The 16,178-nt window shown below is 43.7% G+C and overlaps 1 long non-coding RNA gene across 4 annotated transcripts in view; it reads left to right on the top strand.

Moving 5' to 3' along the window:
* The window catches only part of LOC139182163 (uncharacterized), a 163,842-nt gene extending 148,058 nt beyond the window's left edge, over positions 1-15,784 (top strand). For 3 of the 4 annotated variants that reach the window (XR_011565739.1, XR_011565738.1, XR_011565743.1), the window contains one exon: positions 15,645-15,784. This is a non-coding gene — a long non-coding RNA (uncharacterized lncRNA). Of the gene's footprint in view, positions 1-8,302; positions 15,621-15,644 lie in introns of those variants that run through there. The other variant, XR_011565741.1, reaches the window with a different exon arrangement.
* The last annotated feature ends 394 nt before the right edge of the window (positions 15,785-16,178 follow it).

Raw genomic sequence — 16,178 nt, 5'->3', positions numbered from 1 at the left:
CATTCATCTGCTGATGGACATCTAGGTTGCTTCCATGTCCTGGCTATTATAAACAGTGCTGCGATGAACATTGGGGTACACGTGTCTCTTTCCCTTCTGGTTTCCTCAGTGTGTGTGTCCAGCAGTGGGATACATACATTTTTAAAAAAGAAAGGGACTAGGGACAATGTGTGGGGATCCCACCACGTGCCAGATACTCTTCCAGATGTCATGCTTATATCATGTTCTAAAATTCAATATTTTTTCGATATACTTTTATTTTATGTATTCATTTATTTGACTGCATCGGGTCTTAGTTGTGACATCTAGGATCTTCTTCTAGTTGCAGCATGCTGGCTTGCCCTGCGGCATGTGGGATCTTAGTTCCCCAACTGGGTATCTAACCTGTGTTCCTGACATTGCAAGGTGGATTCTTAACCACTGGACCACCAAAGAAGTCCATCGAATTCAATATTACTGGTGAAAACCCCTGTACAGATTGTCACAGAGACTAAGTGACTTGCCCAAGATCATGTAAGTGGCAGAGTTGCTATATGAATGCAAGTCTATCTGCTCCCATAAGCCCATTTTTATAAATTATATTTAGGTTGTTTTAAGTGAGAAAATAGTGTGAGATCCTGTTATCCACTTTCAGGGTGGGAGATGGTCATCCCTCGAAATAGGTATAGTCAAATTTTAATTCTACTTGAGTCATTAAGTCCCCATTCCACACTTATTCAGCCGGAGACTGAGTTTGGATATCTAATGCGTGATAATGATAACAATCATGAACATTTTTGACAACTTATATCTATCATGCTAAATGCATTGTATGGATTCTCATTTCATCTTTCACAACAAGTCCATGAAGTAGGCATTAGTCTCCCCAGTTTACAGATGAGAAAACTGATAAACAATGAGGATAAGTCATATGCCCACACAGCAGAGCCTAATTTGAGTGACTCACCACTGAAATCCTCACATCTCGTGGAAAGACACTTGAGCAGACTGGCAGCAAAGCATTATGCCCTGATTTGGATTCCAGGCAGGAGATTGGTGCCATGCTAACTTTCAACACAGAATTAAGTAGCACCTGCTTTACAAGGTTCAAGGAAGGCCCATAGGTGACCTGTTGCCCTGTTCCCAGAGGTCTGTTCTCAATTATCATCCTCAAGGGCCAGAAGACAGCTGGAAAAGCCTCTAACCCCTGACTTGGCCTTCGGAGAACAGAGGCCAGGCCAGAGGGGAACTTCTGGGTTTGAAATGTCAAAGAGGCCTGTCACAAAAAAAAAAAAAAAAAAAATTGGCTAAGGCAGAGAGTTATTCACAGACTCTAGAAGAACTTTTTGTGACCATGATTCACCAAGCAACACTGTTTTACATGTGGAGCAGTTATGTAAATTTTCTTCCCCAGAAAGAAAAATCATTGTCAGACTAAGAAAAGACACAAACAAAAATAACACATATAGGAGACAGGAGACTTTAAAAATATAAATTAAATCTCACAAGATGAAGAAAAAATTATACAAAACTATTTTCAGTATTTCCCATTACTGTAAAGTGTAAAATGGTTATTTGTTGCAAAATATGGAATTATTTTTCTAAAGGTTCATAGCACACAAGAAATTTCTTCAGGGAACACCAGCATACAGATAACGCTGTTTAAAAAATCTAGCTTGTAAGTAAATAAGCAACAAGTCCTTGATCTCAGGTCCACACAAAATAGCCATCTGCTTCTACCCACATGACAGAGAATGTTATCTCAAAGGGCCAGAATTTCTTAAAGCAAGTCTAGTTCCCTAAAACAGTGACCTTCAATTTTTTTCAATCATACAACTTTAGCAGTAAAAATATTTGTACATGTACCTAATATAAGTACTATATTTATCTATAAATTATAGGTAAGTGGTGGCTCAGACAGTAAAGAATCTGCCTGCAATGCAGGAGACCCGGCTACAATCCCTGCGTCAGGAAGATCCCCTGGAGAAGAGAATGGCTGTCCACTCCAGTATTCTTGCCAGAAGAATCCTACAGACAGAGGAGCCTGGCAGGCTACAGTCCATGGGGTAGCAAAGAATAGGACACAACTGAAGTGACTTAGCACACATACCTCTATCACTAGCTAATATCACAAGGCTTAATATACACTTTGAGTGAGGTTTATCATAAATGCCAGTGGAGAACAAGGCAATGTCTTCTTGATAACTTCAACATTGTTTCTCCCAACTTGATAGTCTGATCTGATTAGACGGTCTCTGTTTCTAATTTCATAATATATTTGACAATAAGCATATATCAGGTTAGGGACAGTGCTGTTTTCCTGTTGTTTAGTTCAGCTCAGTCAGTCATGTCCAACTCTTTGTGACCCCATGGACTGCAGCACACTAGGCTGACCTGTCCACTTGGACTTATGTTATTATCTTCAACACACTCTTTTTTTCTTTGCAGGGTTCTTAAGCCGTTTGGTGAGGGTTCATTTAATTAAAATGAAACCGTGCAATCTCTATATCCTCACAAGGAGCACAAATAAGAATATTATAGTATTTTGAAAGCAGACAAGTGAAAGAAGGTATAATCCTCAGCCTGTGTGAGTGCGTGTGCATGTGTACGTGTGTACCTGTGACGCTCAGTGTGCCTTAGGTGACCACTTACGGTCTACATGCACGGGACCAACAAACATACAGACCTAACAAGCAAGTGTGGATCACTCTTTGTGTTAAATGTAATCAAAGCTTGACTCGTTTCTAATTTTTAGTTAAGATACATGCAGACATTCCAATACTTCCTTCTTGTATCCCTGATGCATCCTTTTGATGCATCACTTTGCACTTCCTGAGCTGCCCAGTCCCCTCCCTGGGAACCAGGGCCATGTCCTCATAGTCTGAGGTGCCACTGGGGGCCACGTCTATAGGTCAGCTGGTGGGGTTTTGACCCTCCTCTGAGTCAGGTCACCTACAGAGACCTCAAACGTTGCATCATGGCAACAAAGACTTCGGAAAAATCTCTAGAAGGGAAAGGACACGATGCACAAGGTCTTGAATCAGCTCTCCCTCACCTTTAGCCACAGGACAGCCATTCATTCCAATTTCTGAGCATTGAAAATAAAAATAGTGGTTGTAGGCTAACTGACCTCTCTGGAAAAATCTATTCATAAGACAAAAGAGGAAATTAAAAAATAACCATATGTGATTGAGGAAGGGGATAATGGGATTTTTTTTTATGTTACTGTTCCTTTTTCCCACAGATCTTGTGATGGAGTTATGTCTCATCCTGCTCCACAACACATATTATCATTGGCTGCAATGTTGATGTGTTTTCGTTTGTCTCTTTCACAAGATTGTAGGTTCCTTGAGGCAGAACCAATACATTTTTGCAGTCTCAGTGCCTAGCATGGTGTCTGGTGCAGAAGGTGCTCAATAAATGTTGTTAAATGAATACATTCTTGGGGATAATTAGAATAACCTGTAAGGATCTGATGCTGTAACTAAAGCACTTAGCTCAGGGTAATTTCTCAATAAATATGCATATTATTGTGTAAGATTATATAACTGCTCAATCACTGAGCAATTTTATTGATATTTTTCAATGTGCTAAGTCACTTCAGTCGTGTCTTTGCAACTGCATGAACTGTAACCCGCCCCCCAGGCTCCTCTGTCCGTAGCATTCTCCAGGCAAGAACATAGGAGTGGGTTGCTGTGCCTTCCTCCAAGGGATCATCCGGACCCAGGGATTGAAACTGCATCTGTCTCTGGCATTGGTAGGCTGGTTCTTTACTAGCACCACTTGGGAAGCCCTAAAACCAAGGTACTATCAGAAGTGAGATTCGAACCCATGCCTTGAGGGAAGACTGCAACCTGAATGCAATGCCTTAGACCACTCCGTCATCCTGACTCCGCTATTTTTCAATCGTACTTTGTAAATGGCAAAACAGTACATTAATTTATGGTTTTGAACTCTTCAGTTTCCATTGTGGAAACTAATCTCCTGAGAAAATCAAGAGTCCTGAGCATGCCCTGGCCCTGTTACCACTCACCCCACACTCACCCCACACTCTGGGGTGGCCTTCTCTGTACTTAGAAGGCCACTTTGAAATTAGATTGCCTGTTACCCAGGTAAGGTGTAATATGTATGTATAGTTTTGTTCTCTCTACTCTTGCACCCCTGATTCTAGAATCAGCTTTATAACGTCATTCCTAGTTAGTCCTTTGATTCTGCTACATCTGCTATTATTCCATAGAGGTAGTCTGACCAGTGACCCATCATTCTGCAGATCATACACTGAGATTCCAGAGGTTTCCATACCCCTTCAATGGTCCCTTCTGGAACATTCACTAAGCATCTGGCTCCTATTTCAGAACCCCTATCCCTTACACAGGGCGTCCCTAGTGGCTTAGACAGTAAAGAATCGGCCTGCAACATAGGACACCCGGGTTTGACCCCTGGTTTGGGAAGATCCCCTGGAGAAGGGAATGGCTAGCCACTCCAGGATTCTTGCCTGAAGAATCACATGGACAGAGCAGGCTACAGTCCATGGAGTCGCAAAGAGCTGGACACAACTGAAGGGACTTAGCACATTCCCTTACACAGCAGTGATGAAAATTATTTTCCATCCATCCTATAATAATGTGTTTTCCCTTATGTCCATGATGTACATGATATTATTCTATCAATAGATATGGGATATACAACAGTGAACAAAATAGACACAAATTCCTGACCTCATGGAGCTTACATTCAAGACCAAATAAGTAAAATGTATAATGTGAGATAGTGTGTGCTCGGTCGCTTCAGTTGTGTTCGACCCCATGGACTGTAGCCCTCCAGGCTCCTCTGTCCGTGAGATTCTCCAACCAAGAACCCACTGGCATGGGTGGCCGTGCCCTCCTCCAGGGGATCTTTCCAACCCAGGGATAGAACCTGTGTCTCTTATGTCTCCTGCATTGGCAGACAGGTTCTTTACCATTAGCGCCACCTGGGAAGCCCAGCAGATAGTGATAAATGCTAAAGAAAAAAGTAAAGCAGACAAGGGAGACAGGGAGTTTGGTGGGGGTGGGAAGTGGGTTACACGTGTTAAAAGGAAAGTCAGGTGAGGTTTCACTGAGAAGGCAACATGCGTATATAACCTGCAGGAGGAGAGGATGGAGCCAGGAGAATACTGGAGGAAGAGCTTGCCAGATAGAGGGACCAGAGCTGCAGACCTGAGACAGGGAGGGTGGCCGTGACTGGGAACCGCCAGGGGAAAAAATGACAGGAAACAAGGAAAGAGCCGGATACAGTGGGGCTGGTGGTTGTGAATTTCTTTGGCCTATAGTTTGAGTGAGACAGAAGTCAATGGAGTAAGAGGAACAACATGAACTCACTTAGGCTCTAACTCAATCATGCTGCTGCCATGTCCATGGGGAAGGGGGAGTTAGGAAGTGGGGAGACCAGGGAAGCAGGTGTTACAGTAAGCCAGATAAAATGATGGGGCCTCTACCAGGTGGGAAGGAGAGGTGGAGGTGGCGAGAAGTAGCCAGATTCTAGATATATTTTTAAGGTAGAAAATACAGGATTTACTGAGAGATTCAATGCGGGGGTGAAAGAAAGAAGCACCCAAAATTGGAGGCCTCAGATGAGCCACTACCCTTTAGCCTCCTGTCAGAGAGCTAGGAAATATGTGTTCCTTGCAGCCTTTGCCGTAAACCAAAGCCAATTTTCTAAACTTAGCCTTTCTTTTTTAACCATTGCTCAATGCATGCATTTCTTGAAAAGTAAGTATATTTGAAGTTTCCAAATAGTCTAACAGTACATAAAATATATGATGATTCTCTGCAATGAATACCAATTGCTAAAATGCCTTGCTTCCTGCAGAAATTCTACCAGCAAAATTAGAATTGCAATTTTATTCTACTTCGATTGTCTGGTTAAAGTTTCATTTAAGCCTTGGGCTTATTTTTCAAAGCCCTATAAACATTTTACACACCTACTTTTTTATTACCAAAGTCATTCTGAATTCAGTCTACAGTAAAATTAATTACCATGTCATGAGTCTGTCACATTTCAAGAGAAATCATAAATATTTACTCAGACCTGTTTCAATGTCACTTTGCAATGAAACAATATTGGCAGCAAATTTCTTTGTATTACAGTATATTCTTTAGTTGGAAGATTTCCATGTAAATATGTCCATAAAGTTTTTAGAAGACCACATCAACATGCACAGAAGCTAGTAAATCAACACTCATCTCTCTTCGAAAATCCAAAGGCTTATAAAATCCATATGCATTCCCAGTTCCTCCAGGGACCCCACTATGGCAGCAACGGAAACAGAAGCCAAGCCTGGGGGTGAGACAAACTGTTAGGTGTTTAGGAGGCAGTAGGAAAGCCGCCGTGATAGCAGGAAGTGAAGTCCCTGCAGAAGAAGGCAGTGCAAGGAAGAGAGGCTGGAGCTACGTGAGCCAGGATTTGAGCGCAGTCTGTACTCAGAAGTCAAATCCGAAACTCACCAACACGGCGGGCCTGGAGGCAGGCAGCGTGGTGTCATGGAAAGCATGTTCCGATCTCAGCTCTGCCACCTGGGCAGGTTCCGATCTCAGCTCTGCCACCTGGGCACTGTGTGACCTTAGGCAATGTTACCTCTCTGTGCCTCAGTTTCCTTATCTGAACTAGCTTCCCGGAGTTATGAGGAGGACTCAGTGTAAGAGGTTTAATACAAGGCCTAATACACACACATATATGATAAATAATAGATACAGATAGATCAATCTATACATAAACATACACACACATAAATATGTATATACATTATATGTATACAGGTATAGTACATATACCATATAGGCTCAATCATGCCCAACTCTGCCACCCCATGGACTATAGCCCAACACGCTCCTTTGTCCATGGGGTTCTCCAGGCAAGAATACTGGAGTGGGTAGCCATTTCCTCCTCCAGGGGATCTTTCTGACCCAGGAGTGGAACCCGCATCTCTTGTATCTTCTGCACTGGCAGGCAGGTTCTTTACCACTCTGCCACCTGAGAAGCCACACACATATACAGTATGGCATAGTATACATAGTTAAACTCAAAAGGACTGAATTTTTAAAACTTATTATAGTTGATTTACAATGTTGGGTTAATTTTCACTGTACAACAAAGTGATTCAGTTATATATATATCCTTCGCAGGTTGGGCTAGTGGTAAAGAACCCGCCTGCCAATGCAGGAAACATGAGACACGAGTTCCATCCCTGAGAAGACCCCCTGGAGGAGGAAATGGCAACCCACTCCAGTATTCTTGCCTGGAGAATCCCGTGGACAGAGGAGCCTGGCTGGTTACAGTCCATGGGGTCACAAAGGGTCAGACACAACTGAAGCAACTTAGCACACATGAGCTCACATATATATATATAGATAGGTATGTATATATATAGATAGGTAAATATATATATATATATTTTTTTTTTACATATTCTTTTCCATTATGGTTTATCACAAGATACTGAGTATAGTTCCCTGTGCTATATAGTAGGACCTTGTTGCTTATCCGTCCTAAGAGTTGGCATCTGCTAATCCCAAACTCTCAGTCTGTCCCTCCCGCTCCACTTCTCCCCCTTGGCAACCAGAAGTCTATTCTCTATGTCTGCGAGTCCATTTCTGTTTTGTAGGTAAGTTCATCATTTGTGTTATATTTTAGATTCCACATATAATAATATCATATGGCCTTTTCTAAAAGGACTGACTTTGAGTCTCCAGCTCTATTACTGATTCTTTTACTTCTTCACCTCAGTTAATTCACCAGGAGGATTGCCATATTAATGGCAATCTTGCCTGGGGCTTGTGAGGGTTAAGTAAGATAGTAGGAAAGAGTTCTGCAAAGTACTTAAAAAGTATAGGTAGATGTGATCTAGAATCATGAGAATATTTTCTAGTCTGTTCTTCCTTTATTTCTGTTCACCTCTCCATCCTGGTGGACCTGACTTTTTCTCAGGGATCTGGACAACCTTGACCCACTGTCCCACCAGTCACAGCAGTGACTGTCAGCAAAGTGCTCCCTCAGGCTGGCCGGGCCCCCATCTCATGTCCTCGTTCAGTGGTGCCCCTTCAGGACTGTCTCTCAAGGAAGCACAGGGGTCTTTAAGAGACTGGAGCTGAAATGTGTAGGTTGAACTTGCTCACACTGATAATTTAGGTCTTTGTGCTTGGCACTCGGATGACTAAAGTCACAGCTAAAAGAGGAGCTGAAGACACTGTCGGGCCGTGAGAGCTGAGAGGTTACGTGTGGGGGAGGCAGCTCAGGGGAGCCAAATGTAACTCTCACTTTGCCTTTCTGATTCCACCGTCTTTAGCAGAAGGAGTATTCTGTGCCATTTCCTCCTCTCCAAGGGCAAGAAGACAAAGGAGTTAAATGAAAAGGAAAAAGATTTTAAGCCTGATGCACACCTCACATCAAGACAATAGAGAGCTGCAGATTTCCAACTGTATTTTTTCATCCATTTCCTGAGTTGGAAAAACAGATTTTCAGTAATCTTTTTGGTCTGGCTTCTTTTTTTCCCCTCACACTTAACAGCTTCACTGAGACATAAATTCCATATCCTATAATTCCCCATTACAGGTGTACAGTGGTAACAATTTTCAGTTAATTTTATACAGTGGCATAACCATCACCACAATCTAGTTTTAGGAGAGTTCCGTCACTCCAAATGGCTCCCTGGTGGCTCAGATGCTAAAGAATCTGCCTGCAATGCAGGAGACCCGTGTTCGATCCCTGGATTGGGAAGATCCCCTGGAGAAGGGAATGGCAACCCACTCCAGTATTCTTGCCTGGAAAATCCCATGGACAGAGGAGCCTGGCAGGCTGTAGTCCATGGGGTTGCAAAGAGTCGGACACGACTGACCCATTAACACTTTCACTTTCATCATTTCCAATAGAAATGTTGTATCCATATGCAATCATTGTGCACTCCCACCTCTATCCCTGAGCAAACACTGATCTGCTTTATGTGAATGGAACCACACTCTATGTAATCTTTCTTTTCCGGCTCCTTTCACTCAACATAGTTTCTGAGATTCAGCCATGTCATTGCATGTACGGGTAGGGGTTCCTCCTTCCTGCTAAGGAGTGTTGCATTATGCAGGTACACCCCACTGTGTTTACCCACTCACCAACCAATGAACGTTTGGATTGTTAGTGGCCTCTTTTTTAAATAATTTTATCTATTTGTTTGTTCTGGGCTATGCTGGGTCTTTGTTGCTGTACGGGCTTTTTCTCTAGTTGTGGTGAACAGGGCTACTTCTCCAGTTGCAGCATACTGGTTTCTCATTGCTGTGGCTACTTTTGTAGCAGGGGCTCTGTGCACCTGGGCTTCAGGAGTTGTGGCTCCTGAGCTCTAGAGCACAGGCTCAATAGTTACGGCACACAGGCCTGGTTGCTCCGTGGCTCGGCAGTATGTGGGATCTTCCTGGATCAAAGCTGCATTGGCGGGTGGATTCTTTACCACTGAGCCACCAGGGAAGCCCATTAGTGACCTCTTTTTAAAAACATTCCAAGTAGAGACTTCCTGATGGTTGACTAGTTAAGACTCCACAATTCTACTGTAGGGGGTATGGGTTCAGTCCCCAGTCAAGAAATTAAGATCCTCATGCCTTGCAGTGAAGCAAAAAAAAAAGTCTCTAGACATTAAAAAAAAAAAAAAAGTTCCAGGTAAAGGAGGTTGATCTCATTTTTAAAGACCTTCTTAATCTCTATCAGAATTATTCCTTTCCAATAACAGCTGCTGCTGCTGCTGCTAAGTCACTTCAGTCGTGTCCAACTCTGTGTGACCCCATAGACAGCAGCCCACCAGGCTCCCCCGTCCCTGGGATTCTCCAGGCAAGAACACTGGAGTGGATTGCCATTTCCTTCTCCAATGCATGAAAGTGAAAAGCGAAAGTGAAGTCACTCAGTCGTGTCCGACCCTCAGCGACCCCATGGACTGCAGCCCACCAGGCTCCTCCGTCCATGGGATTTTCCAGGCAAGAGTACTGGAGTGGGGTGCCATTGCCTTCTCCCCCAATAAGAGCTAGGCCCCTTGAAACACATATTATAGCATGGCAGGGCATGCATGCTCAATCATGTCAAATTCTTTGCAACCCCATGGACTGTAGCCCACCAGGCTCCTCTGTCCATGGGATTTCCCAGGCAAGCATACTGGAGTGGGTTGCCATTTCCTTCTCCAACATACTACAGGGCCCCCTTCAAAAGACAGCCTCTTCCAACGTAACAGCGAAGAGTCAACTATGGTGCAGTGCTCAGGCATAACTCATTAGAGGTAAACCCAAATGCTGAAGTAGGGAAATCATCCATTTCCAGCACCTGAAGTCTTATGAAATAAAGGAATTTTCCAGCTGGAGTAGGTACATAGGACTGATGACCGCCTTTGGGCACAGGATGTTTGCAGATCATAGTCCAGCACTGCTAAGCACAAGAAGGAGCAGAACAAGGAAAGCTAGGGGTACCCAGGACCATGTCATCACACCAGCAGCAGGGAAGCAGGCCACATTCCAAAGAAGGAGGATCTAAGGAGAGAACAAAATGTGTGGACCCCTGACTCCTATCCTTCCTTCCAAGTGCACCCTCAATGCAGAGGCTAATGACATCTTGGTATTCTAATTTTGTTCTTGACTCATACCCAAACCCCTTCTCCTACCCAGGGTGGGGTGGGGAGGGGGCAGTTGTTGAAGGAGGGGATGTTGCCATGGAAAACCTTGAGTTGCCTCTTGAGGTTACAGTGTAGAGCCAAAAGGTAAGTCAACAGAAGCACCTCACCATTCCTGGCAAAAGGACACCCAGACTCTACAGATAGAAGAGGCTTCATTCAGTCCACAAATACGCATTGATGGTCATGGTGCACAAGTCAGACGCCCTGATAAGCTTGGGAGAAAAGGAGAGATGGAGTGCATGGCCTTGATGAGCTCACTGTCCAACAAGAGAGAGCAACCGGTGAACAGATGAATGAATCCTATAGAAAAGCTTATCCTAGTCCTCTATAAAAAGCGTCCTGTGGACATGGGGGTAAGGGCTGGAGGAAGTGTGCTGTACAAGATGACATTTCATCTGGACCTTAGAAAATGGGAGGCTTGTCAAACAACAAGTGGAAAAAGAGAGAGTGGTATTTAGACAAGGATCCAAGATGATTTTACACTCTCAGGGATAAAGCTGTACTCAGCCAAGCTAAAACCTGGAATTCCCCCCACGACCGAAGCAACATGCTAGTTCTGAGACCTGCCAAGAAGTCCTAGGGGGCTGACTGCTGCCCACTGACAGTGGACCGGCCACTTCAGCTGTTTAACTACATGTTCAGTGAGCCAAGCCAGCTGGAAACAGAATAATGGGGAAAGGGATTCACTTTACAGCCAACTAGGCCAAATGACTCCTATTCCATTAAGGATGTTCTACCTTATGCTTAAAATCTGACTTCTTGAACCTCTCTAGAAAGCAAGCCAGAAAGAACGTTGCTAAAAGATTAGTTAATACAGCAAATCTCATGTCTACTGTGTTTCATGTGTACTGTGAAACAAAGCAGTGTTGGCTAGCCTGGAGATAGGATGAGCTCAGGCTCTACAACTAGGAGGCATTCCACGCTTCCCCACCACCCCCTCGCCTTTGCCTCTTCTAAACCAGGAATGAAGAGTGGCTGCTTTGGGGAACTCCTGGTTAAACATAACAAGTAGAATGCATACCTTCATCCCTGTTTCCCACCAGAAGTCCACTAAGATGATAGTATTTTTTTCAAAAAAAAAAACAAAAAACAAAAAAACCCTACAAAAACTAAGATAATAGGTGAGGAAATTCAGCAGATAATAAATGTCTATAATATTTCCAAAGCTGAGGAGCAGATGGACCAGAGATAACCAGGAACAAAGCTAGCAGGGAGAGAGAGGAAGTTAAGAAGTGAGACTAACTGGACTGCAGATCCCTAGAAAGGCTCACGCCCTGAAGACATCCCAGTTCCAGTGGGGCTGGAAAAAGGACCAGTGATTATGAGATTGAAAGAAGCAGTTAGACCTATCCATCCTCTCCTTTGCCTTGCCCAAGTAGACAATTACTCCTAACCCACCCCAACAAAGGCTGGGGATGTACCCCCTGGAAAGTCAAACCAGACAGTCTCCAAACTTAGGGATACTGGGTCCAACTGATGATGGCTTTCACCCTCTCTACTGAAAACAGGGATTGTATGAAGCCAGCATACTCTAAACCCCAGCCCACTTACCCTGCTTGTTCCAGAATGCCAGAAGCAGGCTTATATTCCTCTCCAGGGACACTGACCAGCACAAGATAAAATGCCTCCCAGTAATGACTTTGGGAGACCTCCAACAAAACAGCCTAACCCCATCTGACCACCATTGCACAGCAAAACCCATCAGACAATAAGCCGCTAGTATGTATACAGAGTGCTGTATTGTAGTGCCTTAAAACACTGGTATTTTAAAAATGGACAGTCAAGGATTACCTGACATTTAGGGAATATCTATAAAGTAAAAGAGATCAAAACAAATCAGTAGATAAAAGAAACTTAGAGGAGAAAGAGACAGTAAAGAGAACAGAAGAAATTCTAAAATCTATAAATATTACCCTCAGAGTAAGGTAAGATAATTGCATCCATGAATTTGAGAATAAGAGATTTTGAAATCAATATTCAGAAAATAATAAAGAGCTCTTGGAAGTCAAAACTATACAAAAAATTTAAATATAATAAGAGTTTTGAAAGATAAAAGTGAGGAAGTTTTCTGGAAAATTAGAATCAAAAGAATAAATAAATGGAAAGTGAAAGATAAGAAAATGAGAGAATAAATCAGAGGATCAATTTTTGAATAATAGACTTACCAGAAAGAGAAAGCAAAGATAAAGGGGAAGAAATTACCAAAGAACCAGTGCATGAAAATTTCATAGGACAGAAGAACATAGGCTTCCAGTCTGAAAGAGCCCCTCAAGTGCATAATGAATGAAAAACAGAGCCCACACCAAAGTTCATAATCATGGAATTTCAGTGCACCAAGAAAAGATACTAAAAAGCTTCTAGAAAGGGGAAATTGGAAAAGAGATCACATACAAATTTCCAAAGCTGGTCAGGAATCAGGATGACAATGATTCCTTCAATAGCAATACTGGGAACTAGAAGACATTAGAACATAGATTTTAAAATTCTGAACAAAAATTATTTTCAATATAGAATCCAAGTTATCAGTAAAGTAGGAGGGCAGAAGAAAGACATTTTCAGACATGCAAGGCCTGAAAAAAATATACTTCCATATACTTCCTCTCAGGAAATTACTAGAAAATGAGCTCCACCAAAATAAGAGAAAAATCAAGAAAGAAGAAAAATATTCTCATTTTCCAGGAGTGGGGAATTAACACACAGAAAGGAGGGAATTCCCAGGATGTGGTGCTGAGAATTTCAGGACTGAAGCTGTGTAGACTAGAGAAAAACCAATCCAGAGATGAGCAGCTCAGGACTGTCAGTGGGGAGGAAGGAAGAACAGGACAAGGGCTGGGTGGTGGGTTTTGAGGAACGGAGAGAATCTTCAGTCTTTCTGTCCTGAGAGGATCCTCAGTTCTGACAGTGCAGGGATTAATCAGTGATGGATACTAAGCAGTCAACTAAGCAAACTAAACAGGAGGTGAATTTTTAACACCAAAAAGGGACCAAAAAGATAAACAAGAAAGAAACTGTAATGGATTGCCCATCTGTTTCAGCTGTGACTAATAATCATAAGAATGTAAACTTTGGTACTTCCCTGATGGTCCACTGGTTAAGAAGGCACCTTCCAATGCAAGGAACGTGGGCTCAATCCCTGATCCGGGAACTAAGATTCCACATGACAAGAAGCAACTAAGCCCTTGTGCTACAACCACTGAGCCCACACACCACACAGCAAAGACCTCGAATGCCACAACTAAGACTGCTGCTGCTGCTGCTAAGTCGCTTCTGTTGTGTCCGACTCTGTGCGACCCCATAGACGGCAGCCCATCAGGCTCCCCCATCCCTGGGACTCTCCAGGCAAGAACACTGGAGTGGGTTGCCATTTCCTTCTCCAATGCATGAAAGTGAAAAGTGAAAGTGAAGTCGCTTAGTCGTGTCCGACCCTCAGCGACCGCATGGGCTGCAGCCCACCAGGCTCCTCCGTCCATGGGCTTTTCCAGGCAGGAGTACTGGAGTGGGGTGCCATTGCCTTCTTCGCAACTAAGACTAGATGCAGCCAAATAAATAAATATTTTTTAAAAATAGAGAATGTAAACTCTGACCTCTGCTGTAAAGCCTTGTTTAACAGTGTCGAGAGGTTGATGCAAGGACAGGCCTTCTAGGGAAGAGCATGAGAGAGCTAAATCTACAGGTAAATCTATTGGTAAAAAACCAATAGGCAACATTTTAGGCAGGAAAAAAAAAGGAATAACAAAAAAAGCATGTTTTTAAGAAATATGGACGTGAGTACCAGATTAAACGCCTAATAGAGTTGAAAGTGGTTGTGATAGTTACTGTTATGTGTCAACTTGACTGGCCTTAGTGCCCAGACATTTAGTCAAAGATTATTTCTATGGGGGTGTTTTTGGATGAGATCAACATTTAAATAAGTGGACTTTGAGTAAAGCAGGCTACCTTCCACAATGCAGGTGGGCCTCATCCAATCAGCTGGTCTTCCTAGAACAAAGACTTGACTTCCCCCAACAAGGAATTCTGCCAACAGACAGCCTTCACACTTGAACTGTATCACTTGCTCTTCCCTGGGTCTCCAGTACACCCACCTACCCTGCAGATTTTGGAATTGCCAGCCTCCATAACGGCATGAGCCAATTCCTAAAAATGAATCTCTTTCTCTATATAGACACATTCTACCCGTTCTGTCTTTCTGAGGGACCCTGACCAATGCAGTGGGTGTCACCTGGAGTGGGACTGGTGTGAGGCACCCAGCAAAAGATGGATGTTTTCGTTACGAACCTGGTTGACACTTGATCTTTTAGACTGTGTACATTTGTTACCTTGAGGGAACAGGATTACATTTTTAAATGGTTAAAAAGGAAAAGCTGATATGCTTTACAATCAGGCAACTCTGGTTTAAATTCCACCACTGCCACTTCCTGGCTGTGTGCCCTTGAACACATCTCTCTGAATCTCATTTCCCCAGGTGTAAGATGGATCCTTAAGATGACCTTAGGGTCATCAGGCAGTGTATGCACACTCAATCATGTCCAACTCTTTGCGACCCTATGGACTGTAGCCTGCCAGGTTCCTCTGTCCATGGCAGGCAAGAATACTGGAGTGGGTTGCCATATCCTCCTCCAGGGAATCTGTCTGACCCAGGGATCAAACCTGTGTCTCCTGCCTTGTCAGACATATTCTTCACCACTGAGACACATGGGAAGCCCAGGGTTGTCAGGAGGGTTAAGTAAACCAATAAATGTAGAATATGGCTGGCACAAACTCAGTGCTAAACAAAGGGTAGTTGTAATGACAAAATGCCTCTCCTTTCATCAGCTTCCCCTGGCAGGAACTTGGGTGTTCCTTTGATTTCGTCAAGATTATTGTTCCAATAAAATACACTGGCAGAAAAACTCATTCTCTTGGAAAAGAGTATTTGCCCTTTTAATATTTTATCCCTGATGTGCTTTAGAAGACAAATGCACTTCAGTGTTCTAATTAAAACTCCTTCCAGCGCAGCGCCTGAGCCCATGAAGCGAGGTCAGGTCCTGGAGCTGCTGTGGATCGATGGCTGCAGACGCCCGCGTGGGGCTGCGGATGCTCAGTGGCTTCCTGCCACCACTTGCTGCGTACGAATAAAATCACTTCCAATGACCTAATGTGTGCTGCTGCCACTCAGAAAACTGCATAAAGGAGCGAAGAGGCAGCAGGATGAGATTCTGGTGGAAAACGGGTGCTCTCTGGCTAGGGAAATGCGAGACTGGATGGGCGCTTGCTACCCAGGAAAGCAAGGTGTGGCGCTGTCAGGGAAACACGCCTGCCTCCCCCAGGGGACGGCTCTTCACCTGCTAGTGAAGTCATCAGAGGCTACCTGGGGGCCAGGGGTGGGCCTCAGAGGGGTCCACAAGGGCTCTGAAATTGTCTGCAGGCTTTAGTGTGAGTGTGCATGTGTCTGGGGGGATTTCCAGAAGTCTGTGCCCCTCAAAATGTGGCCTTGCCTTAAAGAGCTGGCAACTTCCCCTCCGTGTGCTAAGGAGCTTCAGTCATG

This window comes from Bos indicus, chromosome 3 (genome assembly GCF_029378745.1).
Source record: "Bos indicus isolate NIAB-ARS_2022 breed Sahiwal x Tharparkar chromosome 3, NIAB-ARS_B.indTharparkar_mat_pri_1.0, whole genome shotgun sequence".
NCBI lineage: Eukaryota > Metazoa > Chordata > Mammalia > Artiodactyla > Bovidae > Bos > Bos indicus.
The sequence above is the reverse complement of the archived record's forward strand: the minus strand, read 5'-3'. Positions and strand labels throughout refer to the sequence as shown.